We start from the raw sequence: 13,170 nt of genomic DNA, 5'->3' as shown, positions 1-13,170 counted from the left end.
ATGGGTTAAGAGAGGGAGCCCCTTCCCTCTGTAAACCCCATAGATGCCATGGTCGGCAACAGCCAGTTCCTGTGCCTGCTCGATTAGAGTGCCATACTGTATATGTATGGCGGAATGCATGAACACTTATTCATACATTTGTGGTCGGGGCACTGACGGGAGAATGTAACTCCTACCTGTTGATGTATAACTAAAGCGGTTAGATTTGTGCCGAAACCGCACCGTTGTGGGGATGCCTGAAGGAGGGCATCCCTTTGATGTAAGAAACTGAGGCTGAGGGTGGGAGTGTTGAAACGACGTTTGTTGAGGGAGGGGGCATACTGCCATGATATAGGAAGAGGTGCCCCTCCCACAAATACAGGCCTTAAAACTTTTGGTCGGGGCACTGATGGGAGAACATAACTCCTACCTGTTGATGTATAACTAAAGCGGTTAGATTTGTGCCGAAACCGCGCCGTTGTGGTGATGCCTGAAGGAGGCCAAAAATAAAAAACAAATTTCTTTCAAGATAACTTTATAACTCCTAGTTACAACACCAAACTTTGAAAAGACCTAGTCTCTTGATGATATGTGCTGGTACTTGATTTCTTGACGCGGCGGATGCCGTCCCTATGCAAAAAGAATGCCCGGATACAGAGGACGGGTCTATTCCAAGGTTAGCCAACAACACACGAATGTGGGTTATGAATTTGGGGCAGTATCGTTGAATGGCAGCAACGGGCTATCGGGCAGTTTGTCGTTTAACACAGTCAATAGCTGTTGGAAAACACGAACGGGGCACCAACCAAGTCGGGGGGCCTACCTGAGACGTCTTAGTGGTAATTAGCCATAGTATGAAACTGTCTCTGGTAGCGTTGAGCTGTCTGACGGTGACAAACCTATCACTGTTAGGAGGGGAAGTAAACTCTCCCGGTCTCAAGAAACCGTAAAAGGCCAAGTACATGGCTGCTTTCACTACTAAAGTTTGCTGGGCACCGAAAGGTTCTCTGTCCAACATGTCGGACAGATCACGGAAAACCTGGCCGGTAACGGGTTGCCGGAAAGTGCGTCTCTCACTGTTACATTTATTCAGACCCTTTAGAGTGGCTTTGATGGCATGGATAGAAAACAAAGAACCCTCCTCTGGGTGACTCATGGCTCTGAAATGCTGAACGCCCGTTAGGTAGGATTTGACCATGGAGTGTGACAGTTTTAAATCGGTATGACAGTAACCAATAAATGCTAGAATGTACTCAACAAACTCAGTGTTACCTTGAGGAAATTTGTCCTGGAATTTGCGAAAAGCTCCCCAACCTGTCTGATAGGCCCTAGCAGTATTAGGCGAGAGGGATTTGGCTAACAACGAACGAGCTGTGGCCAGATGAGTGTCTATATTAGGGGCAGAGAGGCGTACGGAGGGACTGTGGCACCGATGACGTCTGCTTCTGGACAAACCTGGGAGAAAAGGGAAAAGTTAAATTGAGATAAGGCATCGACAACTGTATTGTTAGTCCCGGGCATGTGCAAACATATATAGCGGAATTGGTGTTGTAGAAAAAGAAGAACCAGACATCTTGCAAATGACGTGAGGGGACTTGGATGACCCGCTATTCAGAATGTCAATGACTGCGGCATTATCTGAAACAAATGATACTGTTTGGCCAGGCCATTCTTGACCCCAAACATGGGCAGCTGCTACTATGGGGTAAATTTAAAATATTGCCGAAGTGTGAAAGAAACCTGGGATAGAGCTGACTTCACTCGGCCATTTGTCCGCTAGCCAGTGAGTGCCAAAAATAGCTGCAAAGCCTGTATTTGCGGCAGCATCAGAAAAAACTACGGGAGAGTTGTTGGATATTTCGGGGATGAAAAGCGAAATATCATTCCACTATCTAAGAAAGTGGTCCCACATGTTTAAATCGGCAATGATCAGCTCGTCCAATCATATGAGGCTATCCTGGGAGGGGGCTGTAGGGAGGAGTGTGAGCAAACGAGAAATGAACGCCCTACCTTGCGGAATGATGCACATGGCAAAGTTCAGCATGCCTAAGAGTGACTGCAGCTCCACTTTTTTGACCACCCTGGCTAACTTGAAATTGTGGATGACTTCCCTGATCCTGTGTAATTTGTCATCCGGCAATCTGGCTAGCATATTGTGGGTGTCCAAAATGATGCCAAGGTAGGTGATGACTGTGGATGGGCCCTCAACCTTCCTGGGAGACACAGGAACGGCGAGTTGACTGAAACAGTTTAGAAGTGAATGAAGGTCTTTTGTAGTGGAGTCAGGGTTTTCGATAATTAGAAAATCATCTAGGTAGTGAATGATATTATTGCAGTGGAATTCATGGACTAGTATCCAGTGGAGAGCTTGGGCTAACTGGTCGAATAACCATGGGCTACTTTTGGAGCCGAAGGTGAGTTTGGATGCAAAATAATAAAGACCCCTCCACTTGATACCATGCCACTGCCACAAAGACGGCTTGATAGGCAGTAATTTGAAGGCACCTGAAATGTCAGCTTTTGACAGGATTGAGCCGGGGCCTAACTGCAATATGATGGTGATGGCTTGGTCTATGGACGAATATCTCATGCTAACTTCTTCTGACGGAACGAGGGAATTGATGCTGGGAATTGAGGAACCATGCGGGGCAGACAGATCGATAAACAATCTCTCTTTCTTGCTGAATTTACCGGTGACCACGCCTACAGGACTGACCCTCCACCGTTCGAAGGGTGAGGATGAAAAAGGCCCTATCAAAAACCTTTAACTAACTCTGCTGTGATCAATTTATCGGAGACATTTGGGTTACGGTCAGTGGATTGTAAATTTTTGCATTCGTGTGTAGATTCTGGTAGGGCAACCATCCCAGTGTGGAAACCTGGGTCGTGATGGTAGCGCATGAACCGTTGCAAGCAACCTACGTTAATGACACACATGTAACTTTTATCCGATTTTAATGAACAGACTGACTAAAAATGGGCTCTGAAGCTGTTAGAACAAATATGCTGCAAACGACACTGACTATAGTCACAGGATGAGTAATTGAAATTGTTGCATATCTGTGACCTACCGAGAAGTTTTATGGGTCTACCTAACTTATTTACAATTCCAGAGGATTTCTGCGGTTCAGAAGGCCCGGCAACCGGAACTGTAGAACTGAAATCAGCACCGAGAGCGGCCTTATGACACCATACTGTGGAATGATAAATGGATTGGCACAGGGAACATGATGGGGCCCTCAGCTCGGTGAAATGCCTGCAAAATATCTCGGTGTCGATGTTGGCCCAGTTCGTAAGGAACTGGAACTGACTGAGAGCAGCTGCTGCCTTAGCTGAGAACGAACAGTGGTAGTCATAGAAGGAACTACCACCGTACTTGTGTCCCAGTTTGGTTACTCTGAACAAATACAGATCTAGTTCTTCCCTCCAGTCAGGACGCACTGAGCAGATCACGTCTCTGTACAAACTGAAGGCAAGAACAAACTCTGGTATGGTGAGCTTGCGATTCAGCCTGTGGTCCCGGCCTCTTAGGACCACTGACACATCACCACAAGCAATGACCTTACTATCTGAAAGATCCCGGGTAGCGATAAGTAAGGATGCAAGATTAACATCCCTACCTTCCAGGATGTCTTTCTTTATATTGGCAGGAATGAAGTGTGCCGGGGTGATATTGGGCACTGCTACTGTGACATCTGGGCCCCCCGCTGCAGATGTGGAAGGGATGGCTACATTGGTAGTAAGTGTAGTATTAGCGGTACCGCGGGACTCAACCGCTTCCAGTCTGGTTTGGATATCCGAGACGGACGAAGTCAGGTTGTTCAGCATGACATGAATTTGTGCGAGGAAAGTCTGTACTGTGGTCATGGAGACCTCTTCCTGATGTTGAGGGCATGAGCTAGCGATGAGCAGACAATATAGTTCGGCTTTTCTGGCAGTAGCGGGAAACGAGATACCCCTTTTTGATAGTTCTGACATTCATCTGGGCATGGTCCAGCTGCGCAGAGACGGAATACTGCCCCCTTCTGACATCCTGGCGGCTTTCTCGTCGACCGAAACCTCCACTATGTCTGATGCTTGTGACATTTTCCTGCGGGTACAGTATGCTACAATGAATCCCGGTAACCAACCCATCACCAGAACCACGTGGCAAAAGACACTCGTGCAAGACGTGAGAAGGCCCGGAACCATGCAAACTGTGTTGGATATATAAGAGGGATGAGTGACACGGTGAACCTGTGAAGCAACCTGAACCGAAAGCTGAATCCTGACTTACCACCTGACAGAACGTTGGGATAGAAATAGCAAGTAAAGAGTGACGTCTACCCTACTGTACCCTGCAAGTTGTAGGAAGGAAACGTAGAATCATGTAGAACCACAACACGGATCATGAAACAAAAGGAGACGTAAGAACATAGCATACACGCTACGGCCAATGCGTGTTGGCACATGGATGAAAGTAACGAGTAGACGAGTATGTGCGAAATGCATCACCAGAGACACTGCAAGGAGTGTCTGTGGAAAACGAACAGCAGATCAGCGTGAGGCAGGGGTAAGTGAGTGCGGGAGCGGGCATAACTATGAAGAACTTGTGCTGCGGTTGCAACCCTACCTCGCTAGCGGCACGGCGGCCCGTACCATACATTACGGGTGTGAGATGCGTGAGTCTATTCGGGATTGCGCTGACCCCTGCTCCCTACAATTCATGTCGCGTTGGAGCCGAAGCTGCCTGGCAGAATGCTCCAGTGCGGTGTAGCTCCCCGTTACCTAGGGAGTCGGCACCGTCGGCCGGACTTTCGACATCGGAGCTGCGATAAAAGGCAGCCACTTACCTGTTCTTGCCGCGAATTTCACAGGCTAGACGCAAAAAGCTGTAGCGCTCCCCCACACAGAAACGAGGCCAGTGTTGAAACGACGTTCGTTGAGGGAGGGGGCATACTGCCATGATATAGGCAGCGATGCCCCTCCCACAAATACAGGCCAATGAATCGGCCTTAAAACTTATGGCGCTCATCCTTAAGGAGTTAATGGATGTGGCTAAGGTAGATTTTTAGGGAGTAGTTTCATATGGTGTCCATAACCTTATCCAACCATGGTGTTTTTTGGCTGCTTTGCAATTTTCTTTTATAAGAAAGTATATATCCCCCTACAATGTCACTTCCGCTATAGAATAGTATGTGTAAAATGTAGTTACAGAAAATGCCATGCAAAACCTACATTAAAAAGCACACTTGCGCTAGGTTTTATCAAGCAGTTAAAAAAATGCCTATGGGACAAAAATGGCAGGTGGTGGGGGAAAAAACACTGGAATAAACTACAATTTCAAAAACACTACACTGAACTATAAAGAATCCACCAACAAAAAATCTCTTTATCTTGTATTTAACATTTCCCGAAGTCTCTCATGCTATTTAAGGAACTGTACATTTTATATGCTGCAAAAAACACCAGCAAATAAGATGTGCAAAAAACTACAAAATCTTACAAAATATTCAGAATAAAAAAAGCTATGTGGAAACGAGCCTAAATGTAGCAACCAGGATGACAGGTTCTGAAATCAGTGCACATATAATTCAAATGCCTTCCACTCCAAGCCTGATCTGTGACTAAAGTTATCTTCTCTCAAAACTGGAAGGCTGCCATGCATATCCATAACCCCCACCCACCTACAGTGATCAATGACCGTATAGTTTGGAAGGCAATACCTTAAATTCATGTGCCCACTAGCAGCCACGGGTAGGTGAGGTTTTTGCCTGCCGCTTAGAGACCCAGTCTCACATGAGCTTAATTTTTAATTTTTTTAATTTTTTATTTTTTTTTGGGGGGGGGTGGATTTTTAATTAATAGTCCCCATTCTGGTCAATAAGGAATAGAAAGGACTATACAAGAAACTACTAAAGCACCATAAAAAGCACATGTAAAAAATGATGCTCTCATTTTCAGCCAAAACAAAGAATTGGATACAAAATAGGAGAAGTAGAAAAGATCCTCTGTAGTTTAGGATTGCTGATAGATTTAGCTAAAATCCACACTCAAAACTCGACCAAATTACTCTGTGTGAATCTGGTGTAAAAACAGTTAGGTTTCAAAAGGAACTTGATGGGTTACCATTCAATTACATGCACATCTGGCTGCTATGTTAGAAAGCTTAGCATAAATGGCAAAAACATACACTGTGTAAATCCAGACTAGTAGTTCATGAATCAGATCTCACTTATCTGTCTCTTTGGCTGTTATTTCGAGTGTCAGTTGAATTTTTTTTTTTTATGCAAAACAACATTTTTGTAATAACATTTGACTATCCACTATTTAACATGTTACCTTACAAGTAGATGACAAGTAGAACCCTTATGTATTTTTTGTTGTTGTTTTTTATATGGTTACCATATTCTATAAAATATTCTATGCAAAATAAAAATCTTTCAAGGATCTTGCGTAAACAATTTCAATAATTAAATGATAAAAATGGCATAAAGGTTGTAAATGAATTTAATAAATTATACCAATGTGTGAAACTGAAATAAAATCATGTCGAAGAATTTCTTTTCAAAACAGAAATTACCCCTAGACATCCCCCATGTTACAACTTTGCAGAATAAATGCATTTTTGAAGTGTGATGTAATGTCATATGGCTGCCCTCTGTAATCTCATGGGAAGCCTTGTATTGCTCCATACAGTTTTACTCCTTCTAAAAACGAATCTTAACAACCCGGCACATCTTTTGCTTTCTCACAGATGTGAACCATTAGAAAACTCCTAAAGCGTAGCGTTATATTGCCAGTGTCAACGTAGCATGACAATTTTTCTGCAGTCATCTTAAAAAGCAGTTAGGGAATGTGTGAAATTCATGTAGCTAAAACACCTGTATATCAGTTTTTAATGCTAGTTAATAAACAAATGTTCCCACTGTGACAATTTTCTATTCCATTCCATTTTGAGAAAGTTAATGCCTATGTATTATTTATAGAATTATTTACAGACCAGTGCACTCAATAAAAGCAAAAATTAAGACAAACTGATTTATGATTCATGTGTTTTAGTGACAGGTTTGTTTTTAAGTCAGTCCTCAAGAAAGCACAAGCAGTCATTCACGAGCGATCAACCTATTGAAAATATGTGTAGGTAGGTTGTAATTAGTTCTTTTAAGTTATTTTTTTCATCCATTCAGAGCTATAATCTTTTTCTCTACAGATTTGCAAAGATAAAAACTTATTGACCACTTTATAATGAATAATAAAGAGTAAGAAACTTTTTCTGTCTTCTTGTTGGCTACACAAATATTCTGAGCATATCTAGTGGCAATTTGAGATTTCTGCCAAAGCAAATTCCATCAGGTCTTTACAAGTCTGGGTAAAAAGAAATTGACTCTTAAAGGAAATTTGTCACCAACATTTTTTTGCTAGTTAAAACCAGATAGTAAGGGCTCATGCACACAACAGTATTTTGCGTTCAGTATACTGCCCGTTTTTTTAGTTCAGTATGCGGTACATATACTGAACCATTCATTTCAATGGTTCAGCAAAAAAAATGGAAGTGTCTCCGTGTGCATTCCGTTTCAGTATTTCCGTACCATGAAAAGATAGAACATGTCCTATTCTTGTCCGCAAATCACGGTGCTTGGCTCCATTCAAGTTAATGGGTCTGCAAAAAAACGGAACACATACGGGAAATGCAGCCGTATGTCTTCAGTATCCGTTCTGTTTTTGCTGAACCATCTATTGAAAATGTTATGCTCAGCCCAATTTTTTCTATGTAATTACTGCATAAACGGAAAGGAAACGGAAACACAACGGAAACAAAAAACAGAACAATGGATCCATAAAAAACAGACCGCAAAACACTGAAAAAGCCATACTGCCGTGTACATGAGCCCTAACACATATGCTTTTTTTCTAATCTGTTTTTATTTTCTGATTGCATATTTTTATTCTCTTCTGAACATGATTATAGTAGCTGCCACCTTGCCGGAGCTGTTCTTAACAGCATTTAGAGAGCATTAACAAAATTGCCTTACGGCAGCCGCATGGTTCGTAGGCGCAATGGGCAAGAGGGGACCATAATGACTTCTATGAGAGAATTTAATGTTGTTGGTTCTCAGAATAGGAGCCCAGTAGGCAAGACAATGACACAGTTTTCTATTAACAACAAATTGTAATGTAAGATGGTGTTCCTCAAGAGTACAAACAGCAGTATGAGGTAGACAGGTCAGCAGTGGTCAGATGAATGCAGGGTTCGGTACACAGAGGAAGGCGGTCAAGTGTGGCTAGGCATATGCAGAGTTTGGTACACAGAGGAAGGTGATCAGGCACAGTGAGACGTATACAGGGTTCAGTACACAGGGACTGGAGTCAGGCGTAGTCAGTCTTATGCAGAGTTTGGTACACAGAGGCAGTAGAAGAAGGCAGGAGACATCAGGGAAGCTGGGATACTAACAAGCCAGAATAATCAGGCACAGGAAGTAGGAAGCTGATGGTAGTTATAAGGTTGCATGCACAATGATTGGCTAAAGCACAACTGCAGGCCATTAGCAATCAGTGGATACAGGAACACACAAATGAGTGGGGCTGAAACAGGACACAGCTAGAGATAGCATAGTGGCTAAGGCTGCAAGTTACAACTGAGGAATTTATGGTTCAAGTCCAGATAAGTTCATTTCCTGACTTACTCCTCCTCTCATGGAGCGTACTCTTGACACCAGGGGCGTAGCTAGAAATGCATGGGCCCCATAGCAAAAAAAAATTATGCCCCCCCCCCCCCTCTGTGCCATCCACAGATCCCCCTCCCCTAAATAGTGCCATCCACAGATCCCCCTCCCCTAAATAGTGCCATCAACAGATCCCCCTCCCCTAAATAGTGCCATCAACAGATCCCCCTCCCCTAAATAGTGCCATCAACAGATCCCCTCTCCCCTAAATAGTGCCATCCACAGATCCTTCTCCCCTAAATAGTGCCATCCACAGATCCCCCCTCCCCTAAATAGTGCCATCCACAGTGCCATCCACACTCCCCTAAATAGTGCCATACACAGATCCCCCTCCCCTGAACAGTGCCATCCACAGTATCAGGTGCCTCTCTCTCCCCCCCCCCATGTGCCAGTATCAGGTGCCAACCCCCCCCCCAGGTGCCAGTATCAGGTCAGGTGCCAACCCCCCTCCCCCCATGTGCCAGTATCAAGTGCCCCCCCCCCGCTCCCCCCATGGCAGTAACAGTCGGGTATTAAAAAAAATAAAAATAAACACTTCTACTTACCTCCATGTCAGCCTCTTCCTGTGTCCCTCCCTGTATTGTGTCCCGCCCTGTATGTCCATATATGGAGTCACTGCTTGTATTTCAGAAAAGGTTTCTGCTAGGATTCGAACCCACGACCTTCTGTATAAGAGGCAGAGCACCTAACCTCAAGACCATAACAGCTGCCTTGCTGCTGACTGAAAAATTATGAGACTTCTACTGTTATAGCTGGCTAAGTGTACATCTATACACATGACAGCTGCTCATATATAGAGATATAGCAGAGCTGAGTGTGCTGGGATAGCTGTCATATAGAGATATAGCAGTGCTGGGTGTGTTGGGGCAGCTGTCATGTGTATAGATGTACACTTAGCCAGCTATAACAGTAGAGGTGTCAAATTTTTTCAGTCAGTTGCAATGCCTTCTTTATGGCTGTGAGGGTTAATGCTTTGCTTCTGATACACTGATACATTGGAGGTTGTGGGTTCGAATCCCAGACACATCAGGAGACTTTAGTATACACAGTAAGATTAGAGCACATTAGCGAGGGAACATTAAGACCGCTGCTGTGAAGGGGCCCTGAACAGTAAGACATCGATATTTAACTAACTTGAAAATAAACTGTCGGGCCCCGAAGCAGCTGCTTCCCCGGTAGTTACGCCACCTCCTGGCTGCCTGTGTGTAGTGTCTGTGTGTGTTAATAAAAAAAAAAAAAAAAAAATTTGAATGCGGTCGGACGGGCCCCCTAGTGGCGTAGGGCCCCATAGCCACTGCTATGGTTGCTATGGCGATCCCTACGCCACTGCTTGACAGTCCTGGACCTCATTTATCTGGATAACGACAGTGAAATTCCCTTAAGAGCCGTAGAGTGTGAATGGTCTTTACAGGTTAAGTTTAGTAAATAATTTTGCTCAAAGGACTCACTCAAATAACTCTGGAATACATGGAAGAAGGTGACAATTCTTGTCAGTTATTTGATTGATTTCTCTATAATAAATACAGAATGGCATGTGCCATCTTTCTTGGGTACAAAGAATATAGGTGCACCTGCAGGAGAAGCTGAAGGATGTATGAATCTCTTGGCTAAATTTTCTTTTATGAATCCAGAATTTTTTGTTCCAACTCAGAAAGTGGATAAATATACCCAAAAGGTATGGCTGCACCAGGTAAAAGTTTAATAGGGCAGTCAAATGGATGATGAAGATGTAGTTAGTCAGCATTTTTCTTGTCAAACACATATTTATAGTGTTCGGGCAGTTCAACTGGGTTAGAAATTGATTCCCCAGAAGCCACTATCTGAGAGAGAATAGGATCCCTGAACTAACAATTCTGTTGAAAGTATTCTGAAGAAAAAGTTAGTATTCTTGACTCCCAACTTATAGAGCGATTTTGGGTGCCAAGCCATGGAATGCCCAAAATTACTAGAAATTTTGGTGAGGAGATTTAATGAAAACATATCTTTTCACAATGATCAGGTTTGAGTATTAATTCCAGTTCAACAGTTTCATGAGTAACAGGATCTGAACTCGAAGGTGTCTCATCAACAGTCACAAATTCCACCTGTGAAGATCTTGGCCTATGGGCAATATACTTATCTGGGGCAAATTTAATGTCCATAAAATTGCCAGCTGTAACAGAATCCAACATTGCTGTAGTAGATAACTTACGGGTTTCATAAGAGAATTAAATAGGTAATATAAAATGGGGTCGATTTGAAGACATGTTATCTGTGTCTGGTGTCACAGATGGCAGGGTCTGTGTTGCCAAACTCAGTGAATCACATTGGGAACATTATGCTGAATTCTATATGAGTTCAGTTGCAGCTATTGACCTTTGAGGTTTATTTGGGCAGTCTAACACATAATGTCCATGTTGTCCACAAAAAAAAAAAGAGGACATTTATTAAGACTGGAGATTTAGACGCTGGTCTTAGTCCCTCTGTGGTGCCGGTGGATACGCCAAAGTTATGTGAAGGCACAGGCCTCCATATAACTTTGCTGCTTCCTCCAGCATGCTGTGCGACATGCTAAAATTTATGCCAGCTCCCTTGCTGGCATTGATTTAAGTCATTTTCCACGCCAAAAACTGTTGTGGAAAATCATAAATGAGATGGGCCTGCCGACCCACCATCTTCCCAGCCCACTTTTCTCAGCACTCTGGGAAAGTGGTGTAAGCGGCAAAAAGTCACAGATTTTGCCTCAAATAACCGTTGCAAATAAATCTGCAACATTAATAAGCCAACAAGTGGTGTATAATTAATAATAAATAGTGTTGATCGAGCATGCTTGTCCAAACACCAGTTTGACTCGAGCATCTCGATGCTCGGCACATGGCAGAATTCGGCCGAATATAGCATGTGCTCGAGCACAATGCTACACAGCCAATAAACGTGCAGGTAAGTACTGCCCTTCACTGTAATGCCATACCCAAGTTGGTTACTGGCATTACAGTGATTAGCTGGCCGGAACGCGTCATCGGGTGCTATGTAGCACCCGATGACACGTGTTCGGCTCAGTGTTAGTCAGGGAGAGCTGTGCTGAAGAAGGGAAAGATAGTGTAGGGAGTGACATTTTCTTTTTTTCAGTTGAAAAACTTGTCAGAGACCCCAAAGTCCTTTTAAGGACTGTTGTGTGCAGCAGCAATATCCATTTTTAGTGCAACATGTACTAAATAGCATGCAATAGTTAGGCCGCTGCAGACAATGACATTATCTGCACTACATCTCCTGTGTAACGTGTGCGCATCCCAAAAATATGTTTGACATCCAGTGTACTTTTTCTGTAAATGGTGTCCGCTGCGGACAGTGACATTAGCTGCGCTACATCTCCTGTGTAACATGTGCACATCCAAAAAATATCAGTGACATCCAGTGTACTTTTTCCATAGGCAGTGCCCGCTGCTGACAGTGACATTACCTGGGGTACATCTCCTGTATAACGCTTTCACATCCAAAATACCTGTGACATTCCCTGTAATTTTATATTAGCCGCTGCTGACATCAGCAACATTATCTGTGGTATTTCTCCTGTGTAACGTGTGCGCATCCCAAAATTATCTGTGTCATCCAGTGCACCTTTTCCCTGCAACAGGAGCTCAACCAGCAGCACCACGACCAGGGCCACGTTCCTTATTCGACGCTCTCCTCATTCTCCGCAAATTTTAGGAGCTTGCACAAAATGGGTGTTTCTTTAATAACAGAATATGACAGCAGTATCTAACGTGTGTATTTAACACTGACAGATGCAGCAAAGGCAGCAAATTTAGTATTTGGCCCAAAATGGGTGTTTTTTAATAACAGAATATAACAGCCATATCTAACGTGTGCATTTCACACTGACAGATGCAGCAAAGGCTGCAAATTTGGTATTTGGCCCAAAATGGGTGTTTTTTTTTTTAAATAACAGAATATAACAGCAGTATCTAACACGTGTATTTCACACTGACAGATGCAGCAAAGGCTGCAAATTTAGTATTTTGCCCAAAACGGGTGTTTTTTAAAACCCATAAAATTATTGCACTATTTCAAGCTTATATTTCACACTGACAAATGCAGCATAGGCCCCAGATGTAGGGTATTGCCAAAAATGGGTGCTTTTTTAACCCTGAAAATTATTGCAGTATTTCAAGCTTGTATTTAACACTGACAGATGTAGCAAACGCCGCAAATTTTGTATTTTGCCTAAAATGGGTATTTTTTAATAACAGAATATAACAACAGTATCTTAAGTGTGTATTTCACACTGACAGATGCATCAAAGGCTGGAAATTTAGTATTTTTCCCAAAAAGTTTACATTTTTTTAAATTATTGCACTATTTCAAGCTCATATTTCACACTGACAAATGCAGCATAGGCCCCAGATGTAGGGTATTGCCAAAAATGAGTGCTTTTTAAACCCAGAATATTATTGCAGTATTTCAAGCTTGTATTTCACACTGACAAATGCAGCATAGGCCCCAGATG

This window comes from Bufo bufo, chromosome 2, assembly GCF_905171765.1.
Source record: "Bufo bufo chromosome 2, aBufBuf1.1, whole genome shotgun sequence".
Taxonomy (NCBI): domain Eukaryota; kingdom Metazoa; phylum Chordata; class Amphibia; order Anura; family Bufonidae; genus Bufo; species Bufo bufo.
Note: the sequence above shows the minus strand (reverse complement) of the source record.